Here is a 6000-nt window from a genome sequence, read left to right on the forward strand (position 1 = left end):
TCATTGGAAAAAATGAAAAGAAATTGATTTTGAAAAAAAAATAGCTTTACCAAATAAGCATATTAACCCCTTTCAAATAAATCCAGCAAGTTCAGTTTTATTCCAATAAAGATAAAAATATATAGTACAATAGTTTTTGTTCAATTCGATTTTGGTTCATGCATAAATAAAATTTAAATGAGCAAAAATAATATAAATTGCTAAAATTGAAGTTAAACTGAAAACAGATTTCTGAAAATAGACGTGTGATATACGTCATTGAGGAACAATATGTTAGATGTTTTGTGACAATGACAAAAGGAAAAACCAAAATCAATGTTAGAATCACTCTCCGCCGCTTTAGAAAAAGCTCTTTTTCAAGAACCGCGAAGATTTTGTATGGCCATTCATCTAATGGCGAAGTACATTTATATGCTTCAGTCTTTTAAATCAGCATCCAGAACATATATATTTACATTTACATGAAATATGATTTATCTGTATTTCTTTGATTTCTTTATTCTACAAACACATCCACATGAACTACATGTACATCCGATGATTACAGTCGGCGTTACTGAAAACTTTATAGGTATGAGGGAAATAAACCAAACGGTCGGTTTAATTTGACAATTACAACTGTTCAAATGAAATAAATGAAGACTAGGGCTAGAGTTAGGGACAGACTACAGATAAAAAAAAAAAAAATAAGTTCATGAGGATAATTATGAACTGGTGCTTTTCACCCCCGAGTACGTTCATGAGCAAAAGCTAATTTGACTGGGTTAAGTAATCGACTCTTCACATGAAATATGCCTGGGTGAACAATATCATGTAATGCCTTCATGATTTTTTTTTCAATGGAAATACGAGGGCTAATCTAAAAGTAGTGTCACAACTGCTATAAAGGCTTTAATAATCAAATGTGATCAACAAAATTTGACGTATACTAATACCTATGGTGTGTAAAACGTTGCTTTATTCGTAAGTCCTGTGATGTAAATTCAAAATCTTGTGAAGTATATTCATAAATACCCGTATTTCCTATTTTGCCTTTAAATTTAATGCAACATATAAAATACAGTACTTTTTAAAATATTAAACACAACTTAGATTTTGTTTTTCGCTGCATGGCAAGAATGTTAACCGACGTCGTTATGACGTTACTTTTCGGCACTCATTTTCTTTTAAAAGTCTTTACTGCTAATTTGCAATAAGCCATCTTGTTTTGAGTTGTAGTATTAAAATTGTTTGAAATTTGTCCAAATTCTATTGGTAAATTCATTCTTTTTTTGGCGTAAATCTTGTGAATCATCAAATTTAAAATTAGTGTCCAAGAAGAAATGCATGTCATAACGACGTCGGTACATTCTTGCAGTGCGACGAAGGACGAGACATGACGTTATGTACAGTATTTATTTTAATATTGTATTGCATATATCTAAAGGTAATTTTAAGCAAAAGTCAAAATAGATTGAGGTATTAGTATATAATTTTTGCTGAAAACTTTTGATTATTTGAAATTTTATAGCAGTTGTGGTGTTACTAAATTAGTTATTAAATTGTATTAAATTTCTGTATAAAGAATATGGGCGAACAAGGCGAGGAAATGTCTATTGTATGACAAATTGTTAGAAAGTGAAAAAAATAAATCTCAATTATGATAAAATTTTCTTTGATATTTCATTTAATATTCATGTATACTTTATGCAAAATCTCCCCGATTTGCAACAATCTCTCAAAGATTGAAATAATTCGTCTCTTAAAAGCATATACACCCCAAAGAGGGCAAAAATGATCATTTTCACATATTATATTACAATTTTTCCAGTATGAGTGGGTCTTCGCTGCACTTTTTTTTTGAAAGATTATACTCAAAGTATGCGAGAAACTATTCATATTTCATCAACAAAAACATAGAGCAAAGTTCCACTCTACCTAAAAATACACTTTTATTGCAGAACATTCGTATCTTTCCGAGAAATATTTGAATTTCATTTATTTGAGCGTCATTTCACAAAGTAGTTTAAATGCCGCTATTTTTCATGAGCCGCGAAGCATTGTGGTGAGCGTGTTAGTCTCTAAGCATGCGCAGAATTTTTATTGCTTGGATTCGAACCCCAAGAATACCATATTTTTTTAAAATCATAGATTAGCCTAGCAATAAAAATCCTGAGTATCATTTTCTTTCGAGACTAGCACGCTAACCACTAGACTACACAAGTCCTGATGAATAGTGGCATTTAAATCGTTTGTGTTATGACCCTTGACTTAATGAACTTCAAGTATTTCTCGAAAAGATACGAATGATATGTCTTAAAAGTATATTTTTAAGGTATAGTGGGTCTTTGCTCCATATTTTTGGAAACCAAAAAATGCATATTTTTATGCAAACTTCGAGGATTAACTTTCAAAAAAATGGAGCGAAGACCCACTCATATCGAAAAATAGTGTTATAGTGTGAGAAAATGACTCTTTTTGCAAATAATTTCAATCTTTGTGAGATTTGTTGCAAATTGTAGAGATTTTACATAAAGTATATTTTAATGTTAGATGAAATATCAAGGAAAATTTTGATATTATTGAGATTTATTTTTTCACCTTAATGTTTGTCACACTATAGGATGTTCGCTCGTCATGTTCACCCATCTTCTTTACATCACTGGCCCCAACTTTTTCTTTCATTATTTTAAATTATATGGCACTTTCAACCAATCAGCACTAAAGTGGTAAAAAGCTTAATACAAGAAAACATAAAGAGAACGAAGTCGATTACTTTTCTCTCCCTCATCTTCAAAGCGTTTCAAAGCACGATCCTTTTTTTTTCTGCATACACAATTTAACGAGTTTTTATGGATTTTAGAAATCCATGCATTAAGTATAAAAATAAAAAATGCCTATGTTTCAATTCCCTTACTTAACATTTTAAGAGAAGATGAATAAAAATCATGTCACAAAGGTTAATTGAGTTATTTTTTCCAACTGCATGCGTAGTTTTGGTCTCTTCCTAGACATGAAAATTTAACATTTTTAAGCTAGTTAGATCACCAATCATTCCATGATGTCCGTATATATTCTTTCATTTGATCATCTTCATGATGGAAATCAGTTTGATGATAATATGTCTCAATCTAAAATCTCCACTCACCCACCCCCTTTTGACTTCAAGTGGGCCAAGTCTAATACAGTCATAAAATAATTCATTTATAGTCATGGAGATCTATCAGACAAACGCGTACCATGGCCGTGGAACCCCCCCCCCCCCCCAATAATTTTGCCGATATATAGATTACTGTACAAAGTATAGCCACTATACGCTTGTGCCCCCTCAATGAAAACGTCTGATGCCCTTTGTTTTGCTTGTCAAGAAAATTTTGGTAGTTGATAGTGCCTTCCAACTGAAAATGTATGGCTGTGCCCCCCCCCCCCCCCCCACTGAAATTGCTTTCTACGTACGGTTATGTAGGCAGTGTTGGATAACTATTCTCTTTGGAGAAATGGACAGGAATGACTAACTATAAAAACTGTCCACTTTATATTCATGTACATGTATGTAGAGAGAGCTAGATATATCCTTGAGGAACCTATTTCGGTGGTAATAAACATTCAATTACAAAATTTTCCTAACAAGTACAATTGAATAGGAAATTAATGCAGTTTTACTTTAAAGGTTCCTATAATTTATTCAAATATTAACAAAATTTTGGTCAAATAATATCCAATAGATTTTTTTTCTCAGAATATATGACATTCTGTTTTTAGGCACATGCAAATAGATGAGGTACCTAAATCATTGATATGATGCTTTTCAAAAGTTTCTACCTTCATAGGTTCAGCACCAAACAAATAAATGATTTAGAAATTATGCGGAAAATGAACCCAGCAATAAACTTACAGATTTTTTTAACAGTTATATAATTATGTTTATATTGAAAATGATGAATAAAATGTCCATCATATCTGAAAATTCTTTTTGAAGTAAAGTTGCCATGGGTCCAGTGGTTACCCTGTTTAGACAGCCAAACTGGACTTACACTGTACATGAAAATGCCAACTTAGGGCAAAAATCATGTTGCAATTAAAATAATTCTCATTTTAACCTTTTCCAGCTGATTTAAAATATTTTGCACTTTAATTATGTATTTTTTGTAAATTTATTTACTATCTAAATGCATCTAGCCTTTGAAAATATGCTTATAAATAGATTATATAACAGACATGAACTTTTTGGAGTCCCCTAAAAGGATGACTGCACTTAAGGACATGCGAAATTTGCGACAAAATAAACTTTCAAAACAAGCATTTTTCTTTTCATTGCAAGAATGGTCAACATCCAATCTACAACTTTATGTAATTACAGTTAATAAAAGTGTGTATTTACGAATTTCGAATCTGTTTTCAAAGGCAGGGGTCATCACGATTCCTTGAATCTCCGTTCGATAATGAGGACGCCCACTTTTTTACTGACTTTATACATGGTCAGCGCATGTTTGTCTATTGTTCTACGTTTAACAGTAGTTGTATATTTGCATAAATAATGATGTGTCAAAAGGAGATTAATGGACAAACATGCGCTCATGGTTAAAAAGAGAAAAAACTGCTTCTTCTTACATTCGCTCTCTGTGTTGTAACCAAGGATTGTGACATGTTGAATATTATAATTCACCACGTGATTTCTTACCTCGGTAACTTTGTGAATACTAAATTCCGTCACGTGACTTGTAAGGTAGCATGCTTTGTGCTAACTAGGACATTGTGTTCGAACACGTTAAGTCATCTGGCATTGATATAAAATCTGCTTTAATTACATTGACGTGCTCATATGGTTAATTTCGTTTTGAAACCTTTGTCAGAAGTGTATCTGTGCCATACAGAATGGAGAGGGAGACTGGAAAGAGTGATCACGTTCTTTTTTCCAAACATGTCATTGTTATGTATCAAGTCTAATTTTAGACCCATTCTTACAATGTTAGCTCCACTTCTCATGCATATCTAATGTTCAATCAAGGGCAGGTAAGTGTAAATTCACTATATTTGGAAAACAGTAAGGACAAAATTTTATTGTATCACAGTCTAAAATCGTTTCAAGATTTATATATGGTTACAAATTGACAAGATTCTTTCATAAACATACAAAAGTGAAATAAGGTTTAGATATAAAAGCAACAGAAGCAACCGAAAAAGACCCAAAAACAGGCGTTAAGTGCAGTCATCCTTTTACATTTCTTTGATTATCAAATGACAGTTGCTTAACTTTTCGGTATAGAGATGTAAAACTTTTGTTAAGATTTTGTTTTTGATTGCATACTCTCAACAAATTCAAATCTAAATGGTAATTTCAATCTTTTTTTTTTTTTACCTTTCTAAAATTGAGTATATGTATTTCAAAGTTAATCAAACACTATCATTTCTAAATGATTTTTCCTAGGGATATCTTTACTTTTATATCACCAGGCCCGTATAGGAAGCAATTTCACTTTGAGGGGGGGGGGGGCACAGCCATACATTTTCAGTTGAGGGGGCACTATCAACTACCAAAAATTTCTTGACAAGCAAAAAAAAAAAAAAAAAAAAAATCATCAGACGTTTTTATTGAGGGGGCGCAAGCATACCGTATCTATGTTTTCTATATAGTAATCTCTATACATCGACAAAATTATTGGGGGGGGGGCACGCGGCTCCCCGTTCCCCCCGGTTCCTACGGCCATGATCACGTACAATAAGCTACTGTGTTACCTAACATTATTCATATATTGATAAAGTCAGATCTCCCAATATAAGAAAAATCACCAGCTCAAAAGGAGATGCCACTATGATACAAGTGGTATTGTAGTCCCCTACACTTATGCTGATCTCTCAGCTCTGATGTTAAAACAAGACATGAAATATTAATTTCAATTCATTTCAAAATAATTTTCTTGTTTTAGAGACACGATTGATTTCAGAATTAAAAAAATACAACTGGACTATTTCGGAATTTGGTTCTGAAATTAGTTTACATTATTACCTTTGTAATATTAA

This window comes from Saccostrea echinata, unplaced genomic scaffold (genome assembly GCF_033153115.1).
Source record: "Saccostrea echinata isolate AGI-Se365-2 ecotype Australia unplaced genomic scaffold, CSIRO_AGI_Sech_v1 ptg000001l, whole genome shotgun sequence".
NCBI lineage: Eukaryota > Metazoa > Mollusca > Bivalvia > Ostreida > Ostreidae > Saccostrea > Saccostrea echinata.